The following is a 19,841-nucleotide window of genomic DNA, read 5'->3' as shown; positions in this document are numbered from 1 at the left end:
AACCTCTTAATAAACAATCTGGAATCTCTGTTGTCCCACCTCACAGTAAAAAAAATAGAGAAATAGTGGTTGCTGGTGATTTTAATGTGGATTTATTGAAAAGCTCTGTCAGTGAACAATTATTGCAACCAGTAACACTGTCATTCAATTTAATTCCTATTGTGAACTTTGCAACTGGGACATGTAAATGTTCTGAGACTGCTATTGATAATATCTTTGTAGACAGATCTAGGAAAAAAAGTCATACCTCAAAACCAATAGTAAATGGGCTATCTGAACATGACATGCAGCATCTTGTGTTAAACGTTGCAACTAGTCTGGATAAAAAAATCTATTCAATCTCCATACAGGAGGGTAATAAATCAGTCAAAAATTGAGAAGTTTAGGAGATTGCTCAAGGACACAAACTGGATAGGTGTTTACAGTACTTCTGACTCAAATGGAAAATACAAAGTATTCATTAATAAAGTTACTTCCTCTTTTGAAGATGGTTTTCCCCTAAAGGTAACTCAAATCAAACAGAAGTCTAAAAATAAACCATGGATTACACAATGAATAAATATATCGTGGGACAAAAGGGAGACTGTATATACTATCCAGGAACAGCTCTATTGTTACCATTGTAATGCATTACAAAGCATACTGCAAAATATTGAAGCAAGTAATCCAGAAATCTAAGCAGCTTTATTATGAGAAAAAGGTAATTACACGAGGCAACAAAATAAGAACTATATGGGATATAGTGAAGATAGAGACAGGTAAGGCCAAAAAGGATGAGGAACAGATAGCTCTAAAATAAGTGAGACATTGGTAACAAGTGCATGTAGTGTTGAAAGCCTGTTAAACAAGTACTTTGTTTCTGTTACTGATGGCTTGGGGTCATCATGTTCAGTAAACAGTGCAATTAAGTCTCTGAGATTAATCTTTACAAATAGCTTCAGTAAAATGGAAATGGCACTCACATTTCCCAAAGAAGTAGTATACATAATAAAATCCTTAAGACTTAAGTATTCTAGTGGTTTTGATAATATATCAACAAAGTTAATTAAAGAGTACTTATGCAAGTGGAGTTCTATCTTAAGTTATTTGTGTAGAGAATCTCTTATCAACAGAACATTTCCAGACTGGCTAAAATATGCTGAAGTTAAGAGTTCTCTACAAAAAGGGTGATAAAGGTATACCATCAAACTGTTGACCAGTTTCACTTTTGCCACCATTATAAAAAATATTTTAAAAGGTTGTGTTCAGTTACCACCTTAAGCATCCAAATGGAAATCATATATTGTCCAACTCACAGTTTGTGTTTCATAAGGGTTCTGATGTAGAGAAAGCTATTTACATATACAGTGAGAATCTACTTAACTCATTAGAAATAAATTAGAGGCAACTGCCATTTTCTGTGACCTGTCAAAAGCCTTTGACTGTGTGAATCACAGCATTCTATTAAGTAAATTAGAATATTATGGTGTCAATGGCAGTGCTGTGAAATGGTGTGAGTCTTATCTAACTAAAAGGAAACAAAGGGTGTCGTTGCAAAATACCTATGAGCAAGCGGTCAGTGTTCATGTGATTGGGAATTAATTACATGTGATATTTCTCAAGGCTTCATCTTGGGTCTGTTGATTTGTCTTGTGTACATTAATGACTTCTCATCTGTTACATTGCCAGATGCTAAGTTTATTTTGTTTGCAGATGATGCAGACATTGCAATAAGTAGCAAGTCAAGTGAAGATTTAGAAATGGGTGCTAATCAAAATTTCACTGATATTAATAAATGGTTTAAAGCTAATTCAGTGCCATTAAACTTTGAAAGGATTCACTGTATTTGTGATTATTGCATGTTGGCATCAAAAATATGCAGTGGTCACATTTATGTGACTGGATTGTGTAATTTGTTTACCTGTTTTCTTGTTTTACAGAAGTTATGTTCACTCACAATTGAGTTTTTGATATGTTTGAATGCCACCATAAATTCCATTGTGGCTTAATTCAGTTTAAAACAGGGACTGTAAAATAACACCCATTAGTGCACCAGATCCAGAGGCATTAACACTTGTTAGTAGTGGCATTTTTAACATCTAGAGCTTAAAGTTTGTGTTTAATTTAGTTTTTTATGTATTTTTGTTGTAACACTACCTAATTATGGGCATAATTCTTCTACTGCACTTTTTGCTGCAAAAGCTAGATTTACAAGTGGAATAACTGGGGATTACAGCTGTTGTGAAATCATGATGGAGGAATTGGCTGCTGTCTGCGAATAACTGGAACCTGCATCCACAACTGTCAACCAGTTTCAGGTGACCACTGCAGAATGTGCTGTTGATGGGGTAGCAGTGTGGCCTTGTGTTAAAAATGCATTGTGTAGCTTTCTTGCTACTCATGTTGCTGGTGCGATCTGCAGAGAAATCCAGTCTGGCACATGCTCACTCAGGGGTGGCTGGCAGGTGGTGTCCAAATCTGGAATTGTTTCATAGGGAAGGTTGTATGTGGCAAATGGCCAGAAGTCTCATAGCTCCACACTTATAACAAATATATTTGCAGTATTGCCTCTCACTGATAATGAAACAGAGTTGGCAGGCCATGCCCTGTGCTCTTTCCTCTTTCGAGGTCTGGCAGCCCACAGAGGAAAGGAGGGGCTGTTAGTTATAGACAGTTCCATTGTCAGGTGTGTGATGGCCCCATTCAAGGAAATAATGTCAGGGGAAGGGAGCAAATCAACTGTCACTTGGTATGTATCCTGGGAGGAATCATCCACTAGATGGAAGAGGATATGCCATGATCAACTGAGGTTGCAGTCATCTGCAGATCATTGCTCAAGTCAGCAATGATCATGTCTGAGGTCTGGGCTCTGAGACCATTCTTGATACTTTGCTGACACTGATGGAAATGGTGAAGAAAGTTAACCCAAATCATGAGGTCAGCCATGCACTATACACCAGAAATTTGGATGCCAGAACATGTGTGGAATCCACTTCTTTTATGGACAGATGAAACTTGAATAGCTTTAGTTGAAGCAATTACAATGACGGATGAAGTAGCAAATGTGGATTGTGAGAAATTAAACATCTTAATTGTTAACTGGCTGACCATTCACAGCAAAGTCCCAGAACTTCTGTGTCTCCTAGTAAGCAGTCACTCCTACATCATATTAGGAACTAAGAGTTGTTTGAAGCCCATAGTAGGGAGTGGGGAAATTTTTAACAACACTTGGATAATATATCAGAAAAATATATTATATTCTCAAGAAGGAGAAAGAACATTAAGTCTAGTGTGGTCAAAAATGTGAACAGAGTGGTTGCACTTGGCAGGGTGAGTGGTGGTGACATCAGGTTGGGAGGCCCAGTGAATACACTACTGACAGACAGAAATGCTTTTATTCAAGTTTAATTACACATTTTGTGATTGATTCAATGAAGCAGATGCCTCACTCTGGTGACTCTGTCTAGTGCTGGCTCATGGATGGCTGCTTGCATTCAGTGAGGAGATGCTTGTGCAGACACCCTGTGATGCTGTAGACAGGCTGGAGGATGGTTGGCAGCCTCAGTAGGTATTGACTGTGGTGTAAGTGGCACAGGATGCTGTGCTGTGACTTATTTCCTCTGGGGAACGGCCTCTCCTTGCAACTCAGCCTCACACATGTTCACCGTGGCAGTGAGTAGAGACTGTTTTGTGTAGAACAAGACGCTGCCCCCTGGCAGGAGTCATACGACGGCTGGCTCGGATGGCAGGTCAGAGGTGCTGAGGCACCAAGTCCTGCAAGGCACTCAGTGCTGGTGGTGGCTGGTCCAAGTCAGTCTCATGCCCATGGCTGCTGCTTCCGGTGCCCAGTCATCTCATTGTACAGCAGAGCCCTGATGATATGGCGATGCTGCTTGACTTCAAAGTGTGTTTGCCTCAATATTCAGACCTATTTATACAGCTCTTGTGCGCAGTTGTTACACCAAAACTTGGAACCCAGTCACCGGTGACATTGATCCACCCGCTACGGCAATTACTGTTGTGCGGGGCAGTTTTCTGCTGAGTGCAGCTAGTCTGTCTCGCAATCCTGCGTACATGTCGTTCTGATCCACATGTCATCGTGCTGCAGTTACCAGATTGTGCCTGCTTTTGCAATAATTCACAGCAGCATTCTTACCACTTCTTATTAACTTCATTAAAACTAGCTAGTGACACTATAAATGAATCCATATGCAAATTGAGTAAACAGAGTTGGTGGACCTATATTAATAATCAGATGTTTAACTGGCAAACTAATTCAAACATATAACTCTAAAAATCATCCAAAAATAGCTTAGATTTAACATCACAGAAGTATCTTGAGCGTATACTAGGTGTAGGTTGCAACTTTAACTAGACTAATATTGACTGGGAAACTTAACGCATATATTGTTGACAGTGACAATACACAGTCTTGTGAAATAATATCAAAAACATTGTCAGACAGCTGCCCTGTGCAGCTAATACAACAGCCCACATATGAAAAAAAAACTTAAAACCTTCTGACTACAAAGAGACCTGACATTTCTGGGAATGTCACCAATGAGAGGAGTATATTAGTAAAGGAACAGTGGTGACCAAAGACAAAATGTTTATCAAGAATGCTTGGGGAGTATTTGTTTGATCAGATAGACAGCCAGTAGAAGCATAGTGTTACTTAAAAGACAAAACAGAACATTCAATTCAAATCTGACAAAATATATTTTGGTTAAAGCTCAAAGACATCAGAAACTCCAGTCTAGATAAATATATACCACATGAAATAATAAAAAGTGGCATTGATCCCCATTGTTTAATGGTACCATTTAGAGAATGTTGTGAAAACATGGACTGTTGTACTCTTGCTGCAAAAAAAGACTGCAGGGAAGCTGACAGAACTTAATAGCAACTCGTGCATCTGTAAGATGGGTGTGCATGAAGTCTACAATAATTTCCACAGTCAAAGCCAGACAAAAGATCTATCAGAAAATGCAAAGAAGTTATGGTCATATATAAAGACAATGGACATTTCCAAAAATTACATTCAATCTCTTGTGGATCAGTGTGGTGTTGAAAGTGAAAACAGCAGCCAGTATTCTTAATTTCTGCATTTAAAAATGTATTTATACATGACAATACTACCATATCCATGTTTGATCACACTACTGGTGCATTAATAAGAGACATTTATACAAGGATGCCCAGGATTGAGTAACAGTTAAGACTACTTGAAATCATTGACAGAATTCCTGTTTGATTTTACATTGCATACACTGTGGACTTAGCCCCTTTTCCTAGCTCATATGTACTGGGAATGTTTTGGACAATGTGACTGGGAAAGAAACCACATCAATCCTATTAACAAAAAGGGTAAAAGAACATATGCATATAGTTACAGACCAATGTCACTAACATCCAGCATCCTAGAACAGATTCTAAGCTCAAACATTTTAACATTGCTGGAGCAAATGAAGCTTTTTGTCATAGAATCACCACAAATTCAGTAATAACCACTGTTGTGAAACAAGCTTGCTTTGTTCATACACGATATTGTGAAAATAGTAGATGCAGGTGAACATCTAGATTTCTTCTCCCTAGGTCTCTGAATGGTTGTTGACACTTCACTCCAATTGTGCCAATTCTTTCTTCCTAGGTCTCTGAATAGAGATTGACACATCACTCCGATGGTACCTAGTAATCAATATATTATCATATGGAATATCTCCACATATACATGAATGGCTTGATGAAGTTTTGAGTAATATAACTCACTATGCTGTGCTGGGAGGTAAATGTTCAACAGAAACAAAGGTGACATAGGAAATGCAGTATGGGAGCTTCACAAGACCTCTAATGTTTTCAGTATACATCATTGTCAGATTGTTCACAGACCATGCTGTTGTCTACAGGAAAGAGTAAGCAAATGTAGGAAAACTTGGAAGAATTTGCACTTGGTGTAAATTAATGACTGACAGCTGTCTTTGCATGTGGAAAAAGGTGAGGTGATAACTATAACAAATAAAAAGAATACAATAATGTGGGATTACAAGACTATAGTGAACATTTGGACCATGTCACATCATTCAAACGCTTAATGGTAATATTAAAATGAGATGAACATTGAAAATTTATAATAGGTAAGGTGGGCGGAAGACATATTTGCTATTAGAGTTCTGGGAAAGTGCAGTGCTGCTGTAAAGGGCATTGGAGGGACCAGCCCTAGGATACTGCTCAAGTGTTTGGAATCATTGTGAAGTAGGTATGGCTGCAGACATTGAATGACATCATAAACATCCAGCTGTGATTAAGACATGCCAGTGTAGATGATACAGAAGTGTAACAGAGGTACCTTGGAAACTTAAATGGACAGACGATGTTCTCACGAAACCCTGTTGGGTAAATTTAGAGAACCAGTATTTGAGGAAGAATTAGCAACAGTTCTGCTACCACCATTGTATACCTCACACAGGGAAACATGAGATTTAAATAAAAGAGATTAGGATGTGTACGGAGGCATACAGGCAGTCATTTTTTCCTAGATACGTTATGAGTGGAATAGGAAATAAACTTGTTAATACTGTTATGTAGTACCCTCTGCCACACAATTACAAGATTATAGTGAACATTTGGATCATATCACATCATTTAAATGTTTAATGGTAATATTAAAATGAGGTGAACATTGAAAATTTATAATGGGTTTGTGGGTTATACATGTAGATGTAGACATAGATTCTGCATAGCTAACAGTGTACTCATTTATGAGAAGCATGGCTGTTCTGATGGCTCAGGAAGAATACCACAGGTAGGGAGACCTGCAGCACTGCTACAAATAAGTGCCATAAAATATGCTTGTTGTCTGTATCCTTTTTATCCCTTTCCACAGTTTAGTTAATTCTGGCAATGCAGAGTGGTTCCTGCACAATGTAGGATTAAAGACTCACTAAATGTGGTTAATTGGGGAATGTATAAAGTTTCAGTGAGTAACAGAAGGGGTTATTAAACTTATACCACACTATCCTACTGCAAAAGTTAGGAAAATAGTATTATTTAACGTAATAGTGAGAGAACTGCAAAAAATCATTGCCCATAGGTGAACACTGAAAATTTATCTTTCAGGTGTGAATATTACCAGACTATCAGCGTAATAAGTCATGTTTGAAGAATACTAACAGGAATTCCTTACAGAAGTATAGAAAACTGGTAGAAGCTGAACTTGGAGAAGATCAGTTTGGATTTCGAAGGAATGTTAAACACGTGAGGCAACACTGACCCCAAGACTTGTCTTAAAAGGTAAGTTAAGGAAAGGCAACCTACATTTATTGCTTTTGTAGATTTGTAGAAAGCTTTTGACAATACAAACTGAAATGCACTTTCAAAGTTCTGATGGCAGCGGGGGTAAAATACAGGAAGCAAAAGTTTATAGACAACTTGTACAGAAACCAGACAGCAGTTATAAGAGTCTATGGGCATGAAAGGGAAACAGTGCTTGAGAAGTGAATAAGTCAGAGTTGTAGCATGTCCCAAATGTTATTTAATTCGCACATTGAGCAAATTGCAAAAGAAATCATAGAGAAATGTTAAGAAGGTGTTAAAGTTCAGGGAGAAGAAATTTAAACCTTGAGGTTTGCTGACGACATTGTAATTCTGTCAGAGACAGAAAAAGACTAGAAAGAGCAGCTGAACAGGTTGGACAGTGTCTTGAAAGGGGAGTATCAGATGAACACTAACAAAAGCAAAACAGGGATAATGGAATGTAGTAGAATTAATGAGGTGATGCTGACAGAATTAGATTAGGAAATGAGACACTAAAAGTAGTAGGTGAGTTTTGCTATTTGAACAGTAAAGAGACTGATGATGGCCAAAGTAGAGAATATATAAAATCTGGATTGGTAACAGCAAGAAAAGCATTTCTGAAGAAGAGAAATTTCTTAACATTAACTGTAGATTTAACTATTGGGAAGTCTTTCTTGAAGGTATTTGTCTGGAGTGCAGCCTTGTACGGAAGTGAAAGTAAAATGTAACAGATGTGCCTTGATAACTTAAAAGGAAAGGTGACTTTCACACGAAACCCTGTTGGGTAAATTTAGAGAACCAGTACTTGAGGAAGAATTAGCAAATGTTGTGTTGCGTACCTCACATAGGGAATCACGAGAATAAAGTAAGAGAAATGAGGGTGCATACAGAGGCATACAGGCAGTCATTTTTTCCTTGGTATATTATGAGTGGAATAGGGCAGAAAATTGTTAATATTGGTATGTAGTCCCTCTGACACACAATATGCATTAGTTTGTGAGTTATACATGTAGATGTAGATTCTGTGCAGCTAACAGTGTACTCATTTATGAGAAGCATGACTATTCTGATGGGTCAGAAAGAATGTCATGATTGGGAGAGCTGCAGCTCTGCTACAAATAAGCACCATAAAATATACTTGTTGCTTGAATCCTCTTTTGTCCTTTTCTACAATTTAGTTAATTCTGGCAATGCAGAGTGGTTTCTACACAATGTAGGATTGAACAATCACTGAATGTGGTTACACAAATGTGTAGTGATGGCTTGCATCTACTGAAGAACCTAGAAAAGCTGAGAACTGAGAGGAAGGTTGGAGTCCCAATGAGAATCATTCTGCAACCGTTACCTTTGCATTTAAGCCTTCACTGGGGTTTTTAAAATCTCTGATCCTTTTTCCCCTTTCAGATTTTGAAAATGGCAGCTGTGCAACATCAATCGAGCAAGTACCAACTGCTATGCATAGTTCAACTTCAGGTGGTAGGAAATACAGACATTTCTCAGTAAGGTATGCAAGAAGTTCCAGTGAGTTACCAAAGGGGTTCTGAAACTTACACCACACTTTGCTACTGCAAAAAATCAGGAAACTAGTATTATTTAACATAATGCTGAGGGACTTGAAGAAATCATTGCTCTCATAAAAAAAAACACAAAGTTATATGCATTCATGAGTGATGAAAATGTAATCAGAACTACCACTCATGATGCAGAACTTCTCACTCTTGGAACGTTTTTGAGAAACTTGCTGGTAGACCTATATTATGAGGGTGTGCTGAAAAGTAATGCCTCCAGATTTTGTATGTGAAAACTCTTAAAGCTTTTTTAAATAAAATAAATGTTATTAACATTCTACATCATTATTCTTCACATCTACATATTTTTGTAACAACATGCTGTAAATGCAAAAACCTATACTAGGTAACAACTGTAAGTTGCATTATGAAGTTCTGTACCATATATTGGCAGGCGCATCACCCATAAGTGGCTTCATGTACATGTGAACTACAAATGCCTACTGTTTGTACAAAAATTGTTTAAAAATGCTATGATGTTTGCAAAAGTCACTGGTGACTATATGCTAAAAAAATAATAAATAAATTTCTCAACATAGTAACCTTAGTGATGAACTCCTTTCTCCCAATGAGAGATCAGTTTGTTGATACCATCACTGTAGGCTGTTTCACTTTGCTAATGGAGCCACAATCTCACCTCTGATTGCACTGCTTCATTACAATCAAAGTGAAGTTCCCTAACGTGTTTTTTTTTGGGAACAGTGAAAATTGGATGGAGCCAAGTCAGGACTGTATGGAAAATGACTGATGATGGTGAACCCAATGTGTTGGGTTGTCAGAGCATTCTTGTGTGGTCTGGCACTGTCATGCAGAAGGAGAGGGTGATACATGTGTGGACAAACTCTTCAAACTCAAAACTCAGTTACAGCATGCTGTCTCTCAAGCCCTGACATAGTTACAGTACACACTGCCATGTTATATGCTACAATTCGGATCCCTCTAACACCAGAGGGCTGCAAATATGTGGAAATGAAGAGTAAATATGTAGAATGTTACTAACATTTGTTTTATTTAAAAAGCTTTAAGGGTTGTCACATAAAAATTCAGAGGCATTACTCTTTAGCACACCCTTGTATGATGTAAGTTACAATTTCTGAAGATGCTACAAGTGGCTGTGTTCACTACCATAGCTTTGCTGGTTAACAGATATAGTAATGCCTAAAGAAAAGTTGAGTCTCTTTAATGGAATGGTATAATACTGATGTAGATGAGTCAAACAGAGGAAATGCAGCACTCCACTCTATAATAGTTGTCAGCCCCAAGATACACGATTGTCAACATAGACACCCCTAAACACAAGATAAAATGGAAAGAGGTACAGTAGTAACGGCTAAACCAAAATTTAGATGTTCTGACAATTGGGATGTACTTACCATAAATGTAATCTTTGTGGGTCAGTATGCAGCTAACAGGCCCAAATTCAGTATTACTGGTCAAGTAAAGAGTACAAAACAGACTTTTCTAGAAATGTGATCATGATTTTAAGAGAAATACAGATGACAGCTGTAATTGGGCATTGAATTAAACTCAATGGTGACAAGTTATTGTGGGGCATCGGGACCTGAAACTGGATTTCCTGCTTTACATGAGTGGTTCCTTAACTGCTTCATCTATGTAGACACGCCTCCCTTCCAGTCCAAATTCTCAACTTGGCACATACTACACATGTAGCTTCCACCATTCATTATCGTCATTGACTGCAGTTTTGTGACATTCCTACAAGAGTTCAGACATATTGTGCATCCACACTAAAGTTATACTTACAAGAACTGCACATCAGATAAAAAAAAACTTACAAGTCCAGTTTGTTTGTCTCAGAGAGGGACATCCAGTTACATCAGACCCCCCACCCCCTGTGTTGGTGGCAGGGGGCCATTTTATTTTATTTATTTATTTATTTTGCAGATTACGATTCTACAGCAAAATCTGCATATGTTTTATATGTTCTGCCACATATGGTGCTGTAATCGGAGGATAGGACAGGCCAGTATTTCGTAACTTCTAATTGGAAACCCCATTTGCAACATAGTATTCCTCCACACACAGGTTGGGTGGGGGGTTGAGTATTGATATTGTTGGATGTCCTCATCTGAGACAAATAAATTGGAATTATAACTTTTGTTGATCCAATGTGTAGTTCTTGATATATTTGAATGTCTTCAGTTAAAATGAACATGCTGTATATTATGTTCTGTTATACATGTCCTTAACCACTTTGGGTATTTGACCATGTCATCCTTCCAACCCAAACACTCGACTTGCCACACACTACACATGGAGCATCCACCATCCATTATCCTCATTGCTCACAACTTTACTTGAATCCTGCTTGAGTTTTGACATAGTGTACATCTGCACTGAAGTTATCTTTACCATCAAGGTGCATTTATATTATTGTATGTTTGGTGTCTGTTATGTTGGACATCTCCAATAGAACAGATACCATTCTTATACTGTGGATGATTTTAAGAGAAATACCAATGTCATGTGCAGTTGGTCATTGAAACACGATGGCAAGAAATGAAAATTTGTGCCAGATCGAGACTCAAACCTGGATTTCTGGCCTTACATAAGTGGGCACCTTAACTGCTCTACCTATCTGGGCATGCATCCTTTCCATCTCAAATTCTCAATGTGCCACACACCACACATGTAGCATCTGTCATCCATTTTCCTCATTACTGGCAACTTTACCTGACCCCCACAGGAGTTTGGACTCAGTGTGCATCTGCACCGAAGTTATCATTACCATCAAGGCAACCACTGGCAGAAAGCAGGAAATCTGGGTTGTAGTCACAGTCCAGTATGGATTTTCACTTGTTGCCATTGAATTTAATTCAGTACCTAATTACGGCTGAGATCTGTATTTCTCTTAAAATCATGTGTGTGTATATGGCTAGTATATTGTAGAGGTAGATGGGTGCATTTCTGTTTAGGTTCTGCAGACAAAATTACCAAACTGTTGCAAAACACTTTCAAATAGCAGAGAAATCCAAATAAGCAACATACACAGTCCCCTAGTCTCAAATCTCCTGGTGGAACCAAAGCTGGTGCCATGTTGGGTAATGCTCTGATCTTTCATTGCAGAGGGGAAACCTTATTGTTGTTGAGATGTTAACCTCCAATCTTTCTTTCTACCTAGAAGTATGGCTACCACATTACACCATGTTAGCCAGCATGGAAGTGATATAGGAAGGAGGGTTGGTTAGAGAAAACCTGAAATAAGAAACACTGCCAATCTGTGTGTGTCAAATAAGTACTTTTACACTTTTTTAGGAGAAAGCAGTTATGCTTTTTAAACAGTTTGTAGAGTTATTTGTTTTGTAAACAATTACTACCTTCTTTTGTTACACTGTATTTTATTTCTGCCAGATGTATTTCACCTTTTTCACTTTAAGGCATACCCCTAGCCATTCAATATGAAAGGCCCTTTGGCTGCAGTTCCCATTATGTAGCACACAATTCTGATGGGAAAAGAACACCTGTTAGGCGGGGAAACCATGTCACATTCCACATCACTTTAAAACATTAGTGGAATAATATATTGTATAGCAACTACATGACAGCATTATAAAGGAAAGTACAAGACTGTGAGGCCAATCTGTAGTAATAAAACTTTTTAAGGTGACTTTTTATGGCTGTTAAGGTCTTTGGAAACAGAATATTTGCACCATCAACTGTACAATTGTGTATTTATTGTCTACCAGTTTTGGTTATAATAACCATCTTCACTGGAGAAAAATAATGTACATCAGTGGATCAAAAATATAGTTTTGTCAAATATGACTCAGCCAAATGTAGAGCAGTAGAACATACATAACTATTGTAAGAGTCTATCTGAACATAATCCATATAAACATGCTGTGCATTACCACATTTACAGTAATGTGTATTTGCTGAAAACTTCACGATTACTAACTGACACATTATTATTTTTAAGTGTGAAGTTCTCACCAAATATACATTGCTGTAATTGTGGTAATGCAAAGCTTGTTTATATGGATTATGTTCAGCCAAACTCTTATGGCTGTTATGTATGTTCTACATCTGGTTGTGTCATATTTGACAAAAAAGTATTTTTGATCCATTGATGCACATTGTTTTTCCCTTGTGAAGATGGTTGTTATTGCTGAACTTGTAGAGAATGAATATACAGTTGTACAGCTGATAGTGCAAATACGCTTTTTTCAAAACAACGTATGGTACATGCACAAGATAAATGAGTGTATGGAGCCAATACCAACCACTTGTGATCATATATGTCTGAATAAATGTGTAATATGTGATGATTAGATTAGATTAGATTAAGTTTTCGTTCCATATACCCAAAAAATGAGGTGATTCTCGTGGGTGTGGAACATGTCAGAAATTATAACATAAAAACATGAAAGATTTGAATATAATACTTGCTAACCTGATCATTTGTCAGGAGATAGTCGAAATAGGTTAACACAATGCAGTAAACTGGAACAGCTAATATTTACAGAATTAACACACTGTCAGAATGAAACACTGTTATGCACTATTAATAAATTTATCATGCACAAAATACCTAATCTTGACTGTTGTGACCAAGTGTTGTCAAAACTGAAATCCAACAGATATTTTTACTTAAGCTGACTTAACACTCTCTGTTAAGATATTCATCTATGGAGTAGAAGCAGTTGCCTATCAAAAAGTCTTTCAAACTCTGTTTAAACCGTGCTTTATCTGAAACCAAGCTTTTAATGGTTGCTGGCAATTTATTGAAAATGTGTGTTCATGAATATTGGACCCATTTTTGGACCAAGGTAAGTGATTTTAGATCTTTATGTAGATTGTTCTTATTCCTAGTATTGATACTATGTATTGAGCTATTGGTTGGAAATAGAGATATATTACTTGCAACAAATCTCATTAAGGAATAAATATACTGAGAAGCAGTGGTTAGAATACAAAGATCCTTGAACAGGTTTCTACAAGATGTTCTTGAATTTACACCACAAATAATTCTTACCAGACACTTTTACACCCTAAAAACTTTTGCTCAGTTTGATGAGTTGCCCCAGAATATGATCCCATATGACATAATAGAATGAAAGTAAACAAAGTATACAAGTTTTTATTTATATTTACATATCCTACACCTGAAATCATTCTCATGGCCAATACAGACTTGTTTAGGTGCTTAAGCAATTCTGTGGTGTGCCCTTCCCAACTGAATTTATTATCGAGTTGTAATCCCAGAAATATACACTGTCAACCTCTTCAATCTGCATTTCTTCATATGTTATACTCATGCTGGAAGGAAATATCTTAGAGGTTCTAAACTCCATATAGTGGGTCTTCTTGAAGTTTAATGACAGTAAATTAGCTTTAAACCACTTATTAATGTCAGTGAAAATTTGATTAGCAGCTGTTTCTAAATCAGTACTTGACTTGCTACGTATTGCAATGTCTGTATCATCTGCAAACAAAACAGACTTAGCATCTGGCAACGTAACAGATGAGAGATCACTGATGTACACAAAAAAAAAGCAATGGACCCAAGATGGAACCTTGAGGAACACCACATGTAATTAATTCCCAGTCAGGTGAAGACTGACTGCATACTGCACAGCTATTTCGCAATGACACCCATTGTTCCCTGTTAGATAGATAAGACTCAAACCATTTCGCAGCAATGCCAGTCACACCATAATATTCTAATTTATTTAAGAGAATACTGTGGTTCACACAGTCAACGGCTTTTGACAGAATCTAATTTATTATCTAATGAATTAAGTACATTCTCGCTGTAAGTGTAAATAGCTTTCTCTACATCAGAACCCTTAAGAAATCTAAACTGTGACTTGGACAATATATTATTTGCGGTCAGATGCTTAAAGAGACGCTTGAACACAATCTTTTAAAATATTTTTGAGACAGCTGGCAGAAATGAAATTGGTCGATAGTTTGATGGTATCTCTTTATCCCCCTTTGTGTAAAGAGGCTTAACTTCAGCATATTTTAGCCAGTCTGGAAATGTTTTGCTAATAATAGATTGATTGCACAAATAACTTAAGATAGAACTCAACTCGCATGAGCACTCTTTGATTAACTTTGTTGATATGTTATCATTCCTACTGGAATACTTAGACTTTGAGGATTTTATGATGGATACTACTTCTTTGGGAGATATGAGTGTCATTTCCATTTTACTGAAGTTGTTTTTAAAGACTGGTCTCAGATACTCAATTGCACTGCTCACCAAACCTGATAATCCCAAGCTGTCACTAACAGAAATGAAGTTCTTGTTTAAGAGGTTTGCAACTCTACATGCATTTGTTACCAAAGTCTCATTTATTTTTAGAGCTATCTGTACCTCTTCCTTTTTGGCCCCACCTGTCTCTGTCTTCACAATATCCCATACAGTTTTTATTTTGTTATCTGATGTAATTATCTTTTTCTCATAATAAAGCTGCTTAAATTTCTGGATTACTTGCGTCAATATTTCGCAGTGTTCTTTGTAATACATTACAATTCTAACATCAGAGCTGTTCCTAGATAGTATATGCAGTCTCCTTTTTGTCCTACATGATATCTTTATTCCTTGCGTAATCCACAGTTTATTTTTTGACTTCTGTGTGATTTGAGTTACCTTTAAGGAAAAAAATTTCAAAAGTGGATGCAACTTTATTAATGAATGCTTTGTATTTTCCATTTGAGTCAGATGTGTTGTAAACATCTATCCAGTTCATGTCTTTGAGCAATTTCCTGGATTTCTCAATTTTTGACTTATTTATTAATCTCCTGTACTCAGATTTAATAGATTTTTTTTATCCTGACAAGTTCCAACATTTAACACAAGATGCTGTGTGCCATGTTCAGATAGCCCATTTACTATTGGTTTTATGATATGACTTTTTTCCCTAGATTTGTCTACAAAGATATTAGCAATAGCAGTCTTAGAGCTTTTACATATCCTAGTAGCAAAGTTCACAATAGGAACTAAATTGAATGATAGTGTTACTGACTGCAATAATTGTTCACTAACAGAGCTTTTCAATAAACCCACATTAAAATCTCCAGCAATGTTTATCCACTTTGGAACATTATTTAAACCCTAGATAATCTTGGACCATCCCTTTCCTTTGCCACTATGGGATTTATATGCGAGTTGTCACCAGTTGGAGGTGGGCCCAGAGGATCATCTCAAAACCATGTTTATAATATTCTACAGACACTTTCAGTAATCTAGGGAGCCTTTTGGGTTAAAAAAATACACTAGTGATATTCAAGCATCTGGCAGACAAAATTTTACTGGAACTAAATCTTTTGCAAAGCGTGGTGTAACTTACTTATTTGCTTACTTACTTAACCAGTAATCAGGGTGTTTCAGATCATGCACTGACCTTTAAAACTGTCTGTAACAGTCCCGGTCCTGTGCATCTCCCTTCCAGTTTCCTGTAAATCCTAATTGTTGCAGCTCTTTCCATAGTCCATCCTTCCCTCTTGTTCTTGGTCTTCCCTGAGGACACTTTCCCCTCTGATGTTCTTACCAACACTTCTACTTGAGTAGCATCATCTGTCATCTTTGCAACATTTCCAGCCCATTTTAGTTGCTTAAGCTTTGCTTTTTGTACAGTATGGGCTGATTTATCATAGCATATATTTCTTCATTTTTTCCAGTCTTGTTCACCCTCTCCTTCTTTCACTAGCCCAAAAATCTTTCTCAGGATCTTTGCCTTGTGTACCATCAGTTTTTTTTCAATTGCTATTGATATTAAAAAATACTTTATACTATGGGCAGCCACAGTTGTGGAAATACATTTGATAAATGAAGAACCACACCAGCTTTTAAATAATCCCTTATTGAAATGACCAGTTCTTCAATTTATTGCTGCATCCTCAGGTACACATCTTAGTAGCAAAATGGGGGAAAAATAAAATAAACAATATTTTCTATACCTCCCAGTTTAAAAACAATGTATTAAATAACAGATAAAAGTAATCACAATGATGTCAAGTTATACGGATCACCCAACATTCTCAGTCAAATCAAAGTAAGACATCCATCAAAGGAACAGTAGTCAAGTAATAAAATCAGTAGAATGATGGAGTTGACCTCTCCATATAGTAAGGGATCCTATAACAAAAAATGTCAAGGGAACTGATAGGGTCTAAAATCCAAAGTTTGGAAATATGGGATTAAAACGAATGTATTTAGAAAAATACCCCATTGAGAGAGCAATATAGTGTGGAATAGACTTATGTGGGAGTAGAATATGGTGGTATGCAGGCTGAAAAACATATTGCATAAAAATGGCGATAAAACAGGAAACCTAATATAAAAACAGAGCCTTAATAGCCAATAAAGACAGGTCGAGGGGAAATCAGATACAGAGAAACTGACTAACCAAAAGGTGATGAAAAATGGAAGAAGAAAAATATTAAGGAAGTTACCATAATATAAACTCAGTGGTCACATAGCTGGAACCAACACAGGCCAGAAACGGTGGAACCCTAAGCACTCAGGAGCAAAGAAATTGCCAGAAAGCCCAGTGCACATAGACTAGGTAATAACTGACATCACACAAGCATGAGAGAAACAATAAATGCTATAAATGATTGGGCAGAAAAAGTAAGGTGGCATCTTTACATAGCTAATAATACAAAGGTGGCAAAATAATCAAACCCGGAACATGAAATGATCTTGATAGAAAATAAAAGACATTAAATGTAGCTAATAACCATCAGCTTAATTAAATAAGATGAGAGGTATAAAGGAATCTCAATAAGAGAGGGAGTTGGAGGAAAATAAAAAAAGGATTGGATAATGAGGAAAGAGAAGTGAACCAAACATAAGAGGGTGGGGAAAAAAAAGGAAATAGGTCTGAATTTTATATGAACTGATTGTGAGTACTCTTCTCTGTTATTTACTACATCCTTTTTTTTAACAAGGAGTTTAGACAATATTGTTTATTTTAATTCCCCCCCCCCCCTTTTTGTTACTCAGATATATATGTAAGGATGCAGCTATAAGCTGCGATACTTATCATTTCAATAAAGGATCATAGCTGGAGTGTTTCTTCATTTATTGAAATGCTATTGATGTTACTCAATGTTTCTGTGCCATATAACAGTACTGGTATAATTAGTGTATGATGTGCCTTAATTTTAACTTCTGTTGAAATTACCCTTGATTTCACGATTGGTTTTAGGTTTTAATATTATCTGAAATCATTAATGATTCATTGGCCAACTTCTAGCTCAACATTATTCCTCCAGTTGAAATATGATCCCAAATATTTAAAGACCTAACTATCTTCATTGTCATCTTTTCCACCTGTAAATCCCCAATCAGAATGTGGTCATCCTTCTACTTACTTTCATCACTTTTCTGGGTTGATTCTGGAGTCCACATTCCCTGCACTACTGCTCAGGCCTTCTATGGTTTTTATCATTTCTTCACTTGTCTGTAATGTAGCTACCATATCATCTGCATATAATAACACCTGTATATGTCCATTCAAAGCAATGCCCATTCCTAATCTCAAAGACACTTATGCCAAAGCAACAGAATGGCGAAGAGGTGGATGTTGTGATGTGGACCAGAACAAATGAAGGGGGTGACAGATGCAGCAAAGTAGGCGATAGATGAAAAGAAAAAGAAGAAAAGAAATTGGTTTAATTAAACATGTGAGGAAGCAGTAGAAGACAAAATTGATAAACAACACAAACAAAGAAAATAATAGTGAGCAATACATGAAAATGAAATGAGAGGTACAAGAATAATGAGGCAGAAATTTGATTTTCATGCTAAAAGAATAGCACATGAGAAATGTATTCCTCACAGTCACATGGTATCTTTGCGCTATCTTAGTCTGATAAAGTTTATTTGCCTCAATGTATTGTTGTGTTCCTCTTACTTATTTGTTTCTTCCAGTATTGCATTTGTAGTTTGATTTTCCCAGCAAGTAGTAAGTGATCTGTGTCCCCATCTGCTCCTCTATATGACCTTACATGTTCTATGCACTTCTTATGCTTCGTGTTGACTGTTGTACTTTTCAAAATAATGCTCATTGGTACGGTTTTGGGCTCTTAGCTATACTCATGGAGGGGCCAAGTTGGTACCTACAACATGTAAAATGTTAGATCTTTTTATTGTAATATGAACAAGACAAAATACTTAACTTTGATACAAACCATGTCCACACTAATGTCAGGAGTATTTATTACTGTCACAGAACATAAATGTATCACTTGATACAGAACAAGATACTAATATCTTGTCACAGAGTACAACTGACTATGAACTTTTGTGCAGAGTTCTGTCTAACACAATTGCTGAGTGGGCTGAGCTGCTCTATACTCTGATATAAGTAATCGAGGTGATGCAGTGGTGTATGGAAACTCTTCTGGGTATGTCTGTGCCACCATCTGTCATTCATAGTTGCTTCTGGCAGCACCTATGTTCATTTGTGGTTCTGTCACAACATACAAATCTTGCCATGGCACCTCACTCTTTGCACGACACCACATTCTCCCCTCTGCCATGTCCTCCAAACCTCTGCACCATCGCCTCATAGTACTGTGTCGCATGATGTCGACAGGGGAGGGAGTGGGGGAGGTCTGAAGCCAGACTTTTAGATGAGAAGACGGAGCATAATTACAGCCAATGGCAGCTCCCTGTCTGCACCTTGGTATCCACCTTGCAAGAGACTGGGAACACTGGCCAAAAACCGGCCACAGGTTGTGTGCCCACATCAAGCGATACAGATGCCGAGAGTGGGAAGACAGCAAGGGAATCTTCTGGGGTGGTGTGATGGCTGTCGGTGCTGATGCCTTCATCGCCATCACCACAGGGTGTAGAATGGGCGCCGACATCAGTGGCAGTGGTAGCTGTGGATTTGGCGGTGGTAGCTGTAGCCACAGTCTCCATGGGCACCACTCTGTACAATAGAACCATGACTGATATAGAGGTGGAGATGGTTGCTGCAGCAGCATAATCGTAAGAGTGACAAAGCTTGTTCTGCTGAT

General features: G+C 37.3%; 1 long non-coding RNA gene across 3 annotated transcripts in view; it reads left to right on the top strand.

Moving 5' to 3' along the window:
- LOC126297564 (uncharacterized) overlaps window positions 1–19,841 on the top strand; it is a 57,985-nt gene that overhangs the window by 5,375 nt on the left and 32,769 nt on the right. For all 3 annotated transcript variants that reach the window (XR_007552545.1, XR_007552544.1, XR_007552546.1), the window contains one exon: window positions 7,096–7,269. This is a non-coding gene — a long non-coding RNA (uncharacterized LOC126297564). The remainder of the gene's footprint in view (window positions 1–7,095; window positions 7,270–19,841) is intronic.

Source organism: Schistocerca gregaria, chromosome X (assembly GCF_023897955.1).
Source record: "Schistocerca gregaria isolate iqSchGreg1 chromosome X, iqSchGreg1.2, whole genome shotgun sequence".
NCBI lineage: Eukaryota > Metazoa > Arthropoda > Insecta > Orthoptera > Acrididae > Schistocerca > Schistocerca gregaria.
Note: the sequence above shows the minus strand (reverse complement) of the source record. Positions and strands in the feature narration are given on the sequence as shown.